The sequence below is a fragment of the Sorex fumeus genome, unplaced genomic scaffold (assembly GCF_029834395.1).
Source record: "Sorex fumeus unplaced genomic scaffold, SorFum_2.1 ptg000075l, whole genome shotgun sequence".
Lineage (NCBI taxonomy): Eukaryota > Metazoa > Chordata > Mammalia > Eulipotyphla > Soricidae > Sorex > Sorex fumeus.
In genome coordinates this window covers 20,402,073-20,414,186 of record NW_026606132.1, presented here as the reverse complement: position 1 = coordinate 20,414,186, position 12,114 = coordinate 20,402,073, and the positions used below count along the sequence as shown (strand labels likewise).

General features: G+C 39.9%; 1 non-coding gene across 1 annotated transcript; it reads left to right on the top strand.

Annotated features, from left to right (window-relative positions):
* The first annotated feature begins 11,079 nt into the window (after positions 1 to 11,079).
* On the top strand, positions 11,080 to 11,216 carry LOC130038505 (U8 small nucleolar RNA). Its single transcript, XR_008794725.1, has one exon. It is a non-coding gene; the product is annotated as a U8 small nucleolar RNA (small nucleolar RNA).
* The last annotated feature ends 898 nt before the right edge of the window (positions 11,217 to 12,114 follow it).

The window sequence follows — 12,114 nt, the reverse complement described above, 5'->3', positions numbered from 1 at the left end:
AATAGTATACGCCTATCAATATCAGCTATCAATAACTTCAAAAATTACAGTCCTTTAATTAAATTAAAATTTGCATAAGAAAATATTGTCACCTCATTGTAAATCCAACAGAGAGTGGAGTACTTGGGGGAGGGATGAACAGCAGTCATGATCTTATAAGCATTAGGAGGGGTTCCACTTCCAAGGTTTTCTTATATTTGCTCAGTCATTAATTGGATTGTTGAAGCCTTCTAGATATTAAGGTCCTGTCTGTCTAACAGCGTCTCTTATTTACTAGGTAAACATACTATTTTGTATTAATAGTTAATCGATTTGTTCGAGCGGGCTCAGTAGTGTCTCCATTTGAGACTTTGTTGTTACTGTGTCTGGCATATGGAATACGTCACGGGTAGCTTCCCAGGCTCTGCCTTGCGGGCGAGATACTCTCGGTAGCTTGCTGGGCTCTCTGAGAGGGGCGGAGGAATCGAACCTGGCTCAGCTCAGCTGGCTGTGTGCAAGGCAAACACCGTACTGCTGTGCTATTGCTCCAGCCCCAAATGTATCTCATGGTATTTCAATTAAAAAAATTGAAAATAAATAAAATTAAAATACTGAAAAAAAAATACCAATCTCTCTCATATGTGGTACTTAAAGATACCTAGTGCAGTAGTCTTCGTCAAGATCATGAACGATCGGTTTGAGGCCCTTCATGTTCCCGGAGCGAACAGATGCCATTGGGCTACACTAGCACGCGACAGGGACAAATGGAGACGTTACTGGCACCCGCTCGAGCAAATCGACGACTAACAGGAAGTTAAGTGATTAAGTGATTAAGTGCAGTAGTATTAATGGTCCCCAGGCAACAAAATGGGAGAAGTGATCCACACAATTGAGTTGTGTGGAATGGGGAGGTTGAGAGGGAAGTTTGGTAGGGTCCTCAGGAGAGGGAGATGAGTACCCTGGTAATGGCGTGGTATCAGAATTATGTGCAGGAGAATCCATTATTATTAGGTTTGTCAATCACAGTCAATCAATCACGGTCCTCCCATTGTTTATCGATTTGCTCAAGTGGGCCCAGTAATGTCTCCATCATGAGACTTTGTTGTTACTGTGTTTGGCATATCGAATACATCATGGGTAGCTTGCCAGGCTCTGCCGTGCAGGCGAGATACTCTCGGTAGCTTGCCGGGATCTCCAAGAGGGGCAGAAGAATCGAACTTGGGTCGGCCGTGTTGGCTGAGTGCAAGGCAAATGCCCTACCTCTGTGCTATCGCTCCAGCCCTAATAGTTATTAGAAGCCAACATTTAAACGATTCCAATTTCCTTTAATTTTATCAGCATCATCAAGGAATAGATGCAATTTGGCTAAGATGTTGATGACAGGGACCAGAGCATTAGTACAGAGGGTAGAGTGCTTAACTTGCACACATCTGACCCAGGCTCAATCTTTGGCATCCACATGGTCCCCCAAACACTGCCAGGAGTAATTCTGGAGCAAAGAGCCAGAAGCAACCCCTGAGCATTGCCGGGTGTGGCTCTAAAACTAACTCCCCCCAAAACCATTCTGAAGCTGAAAAAATACCACTACTAGGCATGATAGATGTATGCAGTTTAATCATAAAAAGTACACATATTGTGAGGCCAGAGCAATAGCAAAATGGGTAGGGAATTTGCCTTGCACATGGCCCACCCAAGCACAGTCACGGTCACGGTCCTCCCATTGTTCATCAATTTGCTCGAGCGGGCCCAGTAACGTCTCCATCGTGAGACTTTTTTTTGTTACTGTGTTTGGCATATCGAATGCATCACAGGGAGTTTGCCAGGCTTTGCCGTGCGGGCGAGATACTCTCTGTAGCTTGCCAGGTTCTCCGAGAGGGGCGGAGGAATTGAACTCGGGTCGGCCATGTTGGCTGCATGCAAGGCAAATGCCCTACCACTGTGCTATCGCTCCAGCCCCTCCCAAGCACGCTAGGAGTAATTCCTGAGTGCAGAGCCAAGAGTAACCTCTGATCATCGCTGGGTGTGACCCAAAAAGCAGGGGAAAATGTACACAGATGGTAAGAAATAAGTTCTAACTTGGGGCTGGAGCGATAGCACAGAGGGTAGGGCGCTTGTTTTGCATGCGGCAAACCCGGGTTCAATTACCACCACCCCATATGGTCCCCCGAGCACCCCAGGAGTGATTGCTGAGTGCAGAGTCAGGACTAACCCCTGAGCATAGCCGGGTATGACCCAAAAAGCAAAAGCAAAAAAAAAAAAAAGCTTAACTATGGTCACTCTGCGAAAACAATATGAAATTCTCCCTTTTTCCCTCACTTTATAATTCCAGTGTATTAATTTTTATACCCCACTGCCTTAGCTGATGGTCTTTCTCTCAGCTCAATTGGGGGGGGGGTGGGAATGAAACTGGGGACATTGGTGCTGAGAAATGTACATTGGTGTAGGGATGGGTGTTGGAACACTGTATGATGGAAACCCAATCATGAACAGCTTTGTAATGCTCTATCTCATGGTGAGGTGACTCAAGAAAGAAAGAAAGAAAGAAAGAAAGAAAGAAAGAAAGAAAGAAAGAAAGAAAGAAAGAAAGAAAGAAAGAAAGAAAGAGCCCAGCAGTAACTTCTACCGTTCACTCAAATATACTTCTGTTATTTCCTTATAAAACAGCTTATAAGTCAATACATTTTCCCAGTCCATCTAATAAATAAGCTGTCACTTGCCAGGGTTCTAGACATTTGAGGATACTGCTTGGAAGGAGAAAAGAACAAAAAGCTCACTACCCTGAAAAAAAAAATGAAAGGCGCTGGCGGGAGGAAGAGTCCTTTTGTGAAATGCCAGTCAGAAGAAAAAACTACTATATGGTATCAATTGTATATGGAAGCTTGGAAAAATGCAACTTCACAGACACAATGGTCAGAATTATGGCCAGTAGGTGCTGGGGACAGGAAGGAAGGTCTGTCACACAGTGCAATGTTAGAGTAAAAGCACTCTTAGTATCTAATATAAAGTACAGTGATCATATTTAATCACACTGTCTTTTGTATAATTGAATATTTCTAAGAGAGTAAAGAGAGTAAATCTTCAGTGCTCACAAAACAAAAAAGAAATGCTAATTAGCTGACAAGATGCAAGTGGAGGCTAATGTTTTAGTCCTAATTACTTTGCAGTACATCAAATCAGCATTTGTATAACTTAAACTTGCAAACTGTGTTAGAGCAATTCTATCTCGATAAAGCGAAGAGAAAAATAAACTCTTTGTTGTTATTGTTATTTGGGTCACACCTAGATGTTCCCAAGGCTGACTCCTGGTTCTGTGATCAAGAATCATTCCTGGTGTGCTCAAGGGGACCACATGCTGAGAGGGTTGGCTACATGTCACATGAGCTCCTAACCCCTGCTCTATCTCTCCAGCCCAGGAAATAAGCTCTCTGGCGTGGCATTTCAAATTCCTTAGAGTCAGTTCCTAACCTAGCCTAAAACTTCTGTCATATAGCTAAATGCTAGCATTCAGGGAAAATTATTCTCTGAATTTTCCCGAAGCTTTTTTTTATTTCTTTGAAAAAACTGAAATGCCGTTAGATACAAAGTTGCAACTTTAGTCATAGAATGTTCTAGTTCTAATACCCATCCCTCTGCCAGTGTATAATTTCCCACCACTAATGTCCCCAGCACAACACAGATAGTGAGAAGTTATCATTTTTGTCAGCACACAGTTCCAATCCCTTTTTTTGTGAATCAGATTTTCAGTTGCTTTTTTTCTACCACTAATGCTCTTCCCCACCCTCTTTAGGTGGCATTTCTCACATTTAGAGAATCCTTGCAGAATTACTCTGTCTAAAGTTGAAACCCGACCACGATTAGGTTAGGAACCCTGCATCTCAAGGTGACTCAATTAAAAAATACATATATATATTAAAAATAAAGTTATGACCTAGGCTCACACCTATTCCAGTGGTCTTTTCCCATTATCTGGTTTTACTTTTCTTTACAGAATATTTAATGCCAAAACTGCACTTAATATTTGTTCATTAGAAATAGTTTTAGTTTTATTATATAATATAATTAGAAATAATATTAATTTTATTTGATCATAAAATAATTTTTGGTTCATTCAAAGCAAAAGAACTTAAAGAGAGCTTAGGTTCTGTCAATCTTTTGGACTGATACATAGGAGAGTATGTAGAGTAACTGGCAGAGAAAGTTAGTATGTAATTCATATTAAGAGAATGAATATATTGGGCTGGAGTGCTAGTACAGATGCAGAGTGCTTGCCTTGCAAGCAGCCGACCGAGTTCCATCACCAGCCCCAGTGTAGACCCCCAGTTCACCAACACTCATCCCTGAGTGCAGAGCCAGGAGTAAGCCCTGAGCACTGCAAGGTATGGAGCACATCAAAGAAACAAAGAAATAAAAGCCCAAACGAATAGAGCAATCCTTCTACTTTTAATTATTACTCACATTTGGTAGTTAGTTAAATTATTTCTCAAACACAGAAACCCAGATCAAATGTCACGCTTTATATAAAATCTCCTAGTCAAAACAAATACTTGCCTTCATTAACATTCTGACTTTTCCCCCCTATTATCTCTATGCAAAACCACCCAGTCCCCACTACATCATTTTGACCTGTGTCCTGCCCTGGAGAATGCCACACACATACTCTACCCTACTTCCTTGGCTGCAGTTCCTGACTTTGTGCCCCCAGACCTCCTCTGAGTGGCACCTCACTCCCCGGCAAATTCAAGCAGTTAAACTGACAAAAAAAAAAAAGTACTAGTCAGTCTCAAAGAACTGATTTATTCCTCACTTGATAACGCTTCAAAGCCTGTTTTTGACCACAGTGCCACTCCGCTCAAGCGAACGATCCTATCCAAGCCCACGTTCTGCTCAGCGCGCTCAGTGAGCAGGAGACTCACTCATGAGGAACTGCCCCTGCTCCTCTATGCCAGGAATCCTGAATCTCCTTAACGGCCGTTTGATGGTCTGTTTACTTGGTTTTCTTTTCTTTCTTTCTTTCTTTCTTTCTTTTTCTTTTTTTTTTACTTTTAAAAAAGTAGTCCCTAATTATACTCTCTTCCTATCACTCGCTCCCGTTATCAAATCTTGGAGGTCTGACCTCGGTCCTCCCAGACTATTTCTACCGTGACTCACCTCTCCATTGCTCCGGCACTGGGGTGACATCTGACTTGGGGAGCTAGAGCTCTGTGGGAGCAAACCAGGGAGCTGTGTTCTTCTCTGCATGTGTTCTCCAAACTGCTTTGAACCCTCTGTACCAATGTAACTTCTAGAACACTGACATCACAATCACTAGTCTCCTCCTTCAACCTTCAGTGAAACTTTACTTTCTGGACGGCTTGATACATTTTCTACAATCTTCTCAAAATGAGCAAGCTGTGCTTCAGAGTTAGAATGTTATCTCGAGTGTTTTTGTTTTTGTTGTTGTTGGTGTTTTTTTTTTTTTTTGTTCTTTCCTCAGAAATCATGTGAGCAATCATTCATTCTAACACATAGCCTTCCTCAGAGGTAGAGACCATCTTTTAAAAATCTTTTTAAAAGGCTCACGTTGGTCTATTCAGTTCATGCCCCTTTGACCACTCCAGCCTTCAGCCCAGCTGGCTCTTATTTGAACCCCCAAGTGCCTGGGTGATGTTCCTGCCTTGAATACTTTGTTTACACTGTCCTCTGCAATCCCAGCTCTTCCTACTCTCTGCTTTGACCTAGGGAGCTCCTGCCCCGACTACCAGCTCCGGTTTCAAACCCTTCAGAACAGAACTTCTTGGTTCAAGAAACAAAAAGTAAGTGCAGGGGCTGGAGCAATAGCACAGCGGGTAGGGCGTTTGCCTTGCACGCAGCCAACATGACCGACACAGGTTCAATTCCCAGCACCCCATATGGTCCCCTGAGCACCGCCAGGGGCAATTCCTGAGTGCATGAGCCAGGAGTAACCCCTGAGCATCGCCAGGTGTGACCCAAAAAAAAGCAAAAAAAAAAAAAGTAAGTGCAGACAGCAGAGGAGGGACAAACAAGTTGTTAGAAACACAGGCAGAGAGATTCAAGAGGCTTGTATTCTTCAAGGGTGCAGCCTGTCCTATAGCCCCAGATTCAAAGATAAGGAGGGAAAGAATTGTGTAAAAAAAAAAAGGAGGGTGCTAACATCTAAAAATAGATGATCAGAGGGGCAAAGCCATCGAAGATAGCCCTGTGGCCAAGGAAGAGAGAAATAATACCTCTGCTTTTTCTCTGTCCATCAAACTACATGATTCAGATTCTTCGAAGGCAACCAGAGGTCAGAGAACTTTGGCTATTAAAGAGAGATCACTTTTCTGCATGGCAGAAAGAGCAGAGTGTTATTGATATTCCTAGAAAAGAAATTGTCCTTATGAAACGCCAACATAGTCCTCAATCTCTTAAAGCACTACACCTCAGGGCCAGAGGACCCTTGCTTTGCATGGGGCCTAGCCGGTTCCATCCCAGTCACTGCATATGGTCAGTCCCCTGAGGCCCGTAAGGAGTAAACCCTGAGTGCAGAGCCAAGAGTAAGCCCTGAGCACTGATGGGTACAAGCCCAAACACCAAAATAACCTATAACCTAGTCCTTTCTTTTTTTTAAATTTTTGTATTTAATTTAATTAATTTATTTATTTTGCCTTTTGGGTCACACCTGGCGATGCACAGGGATTACTCCTGGCTCTGCACTCAAAAGTTACTCCTGGCGGTGCTCAGGGGACCATATGGGATGCTGGGAATCGAACCGGGTCGTTCGCGTGCAAGGCAAACGTCCTACCCTCTGTGCTATCTCTCCAGCCCCTAATTTTTGTATTTTATAAGATGGTTCACAATATTTGATTACAGTTAATATTCAAACAACAGTCCCACTACCATCTCACCTTGCCACCAGCAAATTTGGGATAATTCCATTCCCAAACCCCAGAAACCTAGTCCTTTCATGATAATCCTCTTTTTAAATTTTAATTTGTTTGAAAAGCCCAAATGATACAATGTGTAATTACTAGCCTTTTAGCCTATGCTTTGCATTTGTGTTGCTATGTTAATCCCTAGCACTGCTTCCCGTTCCAGCACCCTGTTTCCACTAACTCAGCACTCTCAATTTACTCATCTTTTTTTGATTTTTGAATCATACCCAGGGGAGCCCAGGGATTACTGCTGACTCTGTGCCCAGGAATCTCCCCTAATAGTGCTCAGGAATTACATTGGGTGGCAGGAATCGAACTGGGGTGAAGGCAACACCCTACCCACTGTACTATAATTGGTCCTTAAGGTCTTGGTTTGTTTTTTTTTTTTTACTGTTTGTGATTTATTTATTTATTTATTTATTTATGGAATCTCCGTGATAAAGAACATTCCAAAGCTGCTCATGATTGGGTTTGTCATACAATGTTCCAATACCTATCCCTCCCCCAGTTTAATTTCCCACCACCAATGTTTCCAGTTTCTCTCCAACCCATCCCAAGTGCCCCCTTACCCCAGCCTGCCTCTATGGCAGGTAGCTCTCTTCTCTCTATCCCTCCCTCTCATTTCAGGCATTATGCTTTGCAATATAGATGTGGAGAGGTTATCATGGGTACCCCTTTACCCACTTTCAACACACAGATCTTGTCCATAGTGATCATTTCCAACTACTGTGGTCATACTGGACCCTCCTCTATCTTAACTACCCTCCATCCCACACCCACTAGTGGTAATTTCCAACCATTGCCCTTGTTTTCCCTTGCCTTGAGTAAAATTTATTTTATTTTTTATTTCTCCTTTTATTTGCCCATTTTGCTGTTGTTACAATGATGCTGTTGTGATGACCAAGGATCACACATATCATTGGTTCTGAATTTTAGTAGTTGGTATTTCTCTAATATTTATTAATCAGTGTTTGTTTTTTGTTTTATTACTTTAATGAAAGTACTTTGTATTTTAGGAGTGTGTGGAAAATAATTTAGCACTGCAATTATCTTCAGTTGTGTGTTCCGCAGATTTCAGGAGCTCCCTAAGACTACTTCAGGGTTCTGTGAGATCAAAACCAGAGTCACAACTATAGTAATGAGTCATTTACCTTATTCACTCCTTGAATATTTTCAAAGATGTTGTAGAAACTTCTGGTGTCTGAGTTTGAGTTAAGGGATTACAAAGGAATAGTTTTCACAGAAGAATATTCCTGAAGCAAGAAAATGCATTAATTAAATTTTGATGGTGAAATCATGAATTTTTCACTACTTGATGTAACAAATGAGCAATATATGTAAATCACTTCTACAGTACACGGAAATAAGATGGTGGTATTATGGAAAAAACAATTGTCTGGATGCTGTAATTGCAAATTGAAGTCAGAATTTGTATTTGGCACACCAATCTGGATAACTGATAAATTATGTCTTTGGCAGATCTAGATATTCAGCAAATAGTTTCTATGAAATTAACAAAATGAGCTTGTCACTTCAAGGAAACAACTGCCAATGAAAAAAATTTTAGATGTTTTAGTCAAATTTAAGTTTAAAAAAATTACATGTGCCACAATAAGTTTGAAAGCTTCTTAATATTCAAATTGTTTTCTAATGAGACTGGTTCTATGAAAAAAATGATTTGTGTAGTTTCTATTGAAGTATTTTCTCAAAGGAAATGAAAATGCATCTAATATGCATTCCATAGTTCAACAGCTAAAATCAAATCAAGTGCCCGTCAACTATTAATTGGCTTAATACATTGTGGTACACCAATATAGGGCTGGAGCAATAGCACAGTGGGTAGGGAGTTTGCCTTGCATGAGGCCGACCCGGGTTCAATTCCTCCACCCCTCTCAAAGAGCCCAGCAAGCTACAAAGTACATGGCAAGCTACCTGTGGTGTATTCGATATGCCAAAAACAGTAACAACAAGTCTCACAATGGAGACATTACTGGTGCCCGCTCGAACAAATTGATAAACAATGGGAGGACAGTGCTACAGTGCTTCACCAATATAATAGATTCTGTTGAATAGAATAATTATCATAAAAGCAAAGTTTTGGTAGATGAGAAAACGTGACCCTCTAACATCTTTTTTATCTAACCTGTGAGTATGTTACCTTACTTCACTCAAAAACTTATCCTTCAGTAGAAACCAGGGCCAGGAGAATTGGTGCACAGTTGGAAGCCAGCCTCAAGTGCTGGTGGAGAAGGCAGTTGGGATAGAGAAACAACCACTATGACAAAGATAGTTAGAAATTATCATTCTGGATAAGAACTGCGTCCTGAAAGTGGATAAAGGAACACATATAATAATCTATCTGCCATGGACACAGGCTGGGGGGGCGGGTGGCAGCAGGGAAACTGGGGACATTGGTGGTGGGAAATGTACCTTGGTGGAGGGATGCTTGTTGGAACACTGTATGATGAACCTAATCATGAACAGTTTTGTAACTTTGTATCATGGTGATTCTATAATAAAAAGAAGAATGTACAGGGTGGAATGGGGGAGGGGGGTGGGGGGTGGGCGGGATACTGGAATTAGTGGTGGTGGAGAATGGGCACTGGTGGAGGGATGGGTACTCCATCATTGCATAATTGAAACCCAAGCCCCAAAATTTGTAAGTCTACAACTGTACCTCATGGTGTTTCTTTCACTAATGAGAAAAAAAAAAGGTATAAGTGTTGCTATTACAGTGGCCATCGTAATCATGAAAAACATGGAACTGTTTTCAGCATTGGTTAAATTTTCAATGTTTGAGAGGAGAAGCAGTTCATGAAGCCTGAAAATTTATGCTATAAAACATTAAACAAGAGTTTAAAAGGAAAAAAAAAGAAGAAGAACATGTCCTTACGGATAAGGCCAAGTACCTTGAGATAGAAAGCTGGTCAAAGATTATTCAGGTATATGAACTCAATTCCATGGTTGTTTAAAAATAGGTAAGAGTATCCTAAATATGATATAAGAAGCATCAGAGATTCCATGTCGAGGCCAGATGTATAGTACAACAGGTAGGGTGTTTTTTTGAGGCTGACCTGAATTTGATCTCTGGCACTACATATGGTCCCCCAAGCATTGCCAGGAGAAACCCCTGAACACCACTAGGTATGGTCCAATAATAAAACAGACATTCTGTGTTTTATACTTTTAAGTGAGAAAACAGGAACATAAATAAGTAAAAAGTGCTCTTGAAGCTAAAATAGACATGGGGATTGTTCATCCCTGACAGTCCAGAATGGACCTTCACCCTTTCCATTGAAATCTTAGTTTTCACATAGTAACATCTGTGTCAGACTTCACACAAATCAAACATGTATGTGTGTTTACAGGAACACAAATGAATATTAAATACATTGTACTAAATGAGAGAAAAACATTCATATTCAGTTTGCATGACATCCAGAAAAAAATTCAAAAGATATAAGACATATCAGTGGTTAATAAAGACTATAGGGAGGACAAAATTAATACAAAAAGAGACTAGAGAAAAGTTTGAATGGCTCATGAGGATGCCATGTATCTTTTAGTGGTACCTATACAAAAGTATGTATTTATAAATACCTCAGAAATATTCACTGAAAGGAATATTATTAACTGAATATAATAAAGATTCAACAAATTGACTTCATAATGTTTTCTTTTCATCTCAAATTCCCAATAAATTTAATATCAAAAGTTTTTTTAAAAAATAAAACTTTTCTGGGATCATCAAAAATGTTAATAGTCCAGCATGTCCCTAAGCCCTAAAAGTTTTCAAATCTCTGACCTAGTATCTAAACTAGGCCATTGTATTTAAGAGGAAAAATAAACTTGCCATCAATCCTCTTCATAAAGTTTTCAAGGTCAGATGTGTTTGCTGAACAATACCCTGCAAACTACTTTCTTCCATATCAGAAAAAAAGGCAACACTTCTTCCTTGATTAGGAAAAGAATAAAGTCACCATCTGACAAAATTTGTAATAGTCAAGATAGATCAATCACTCACAAAGCTGAAAAATATGCAAATAAGCCATCAATAAATGGAGAAAATTGTTGAATATGCACTTACTTACTTCATAAGTCATATGAATTTCTAACAGGTGCATGAGAGATGCTCTCTACCACTTACCATCAAAGAAATGCACATCAAAGCAACAAGATATTACCTTGATCCTCAGGTAGGATAACCCTTACCCATTCCTCTATTTGAGGGCAGTTAGAACAGGATGATTGGGGTTTTGATAATTTGTGATTAACGTCTCTGGTACCATTAGGGCTCACAACACCTAGTCACTGATTATTCCTGAAAAAAAAAAAGATATAATCTTAAACCAGTGAGACTGATGCCCATCAAAAAGAGTAGAAATGACTTCTGCTGGCAGAGTTGTAGTGGAAAATATACTCATTTTCTGTTGGTGGGAGTGCTGTTTGATTCAGCTTCTATGGGGAAAAAAGCATGGAGACCTCTCAATAAATTGAGCCTGGATCCCCAAAATGATCCAGTGATTTCATTTCTTGATGTCTTCCACCAGAAGTGTGGAAACGATATTGTAAAAAAATTGTTGCATTCCTATGTTCATTCCTATGCTATTTACAATAGACAAAATCTGAAAACAACTCAAGTACCCAAGAACAGATAAGTTGATAAAGTAATATATGTATATATGTTATCTATACCAATATATATTAATATATACATATTTATGTATATATAATGATACATATATAATACTGTTCAGTGACAAAAAAAATGAAATACCGAGTTTTCTGGATTGAACTAGAGTGCATCTTGATGAATGAAGTGAGAAGATGAGGGACAAACATAGAACAACATCTCATGTGAAATATAGAGAAATATATTAAGAAAATAACTAATGGAAAATGGTAGCAGACCCTGAGAGTAATCCTATAGAAATGAATTTGCCACAGGGGTATGTAGGGATTGAGGGAGGAAGCTTCCTGAGACATTGGTGGGGAGAAATTACACTCTGGTAGGAGGGGGGTGTGGTATTGAAAAATTATATGCCTGAAACTATTACTAAATTTATTGTAAATCATTTTACATAAACTTTAAATTAATTAAAGCGTATATTGTAAATGAATATTGCTATCTTGAGGAACGTTCCATCAATCCCAATTTTTCTTAGGTTTTTTTTGTCATAATTAGGTATTCGATTTTGTCAAAAGCTTTCTCAGTATTGATATC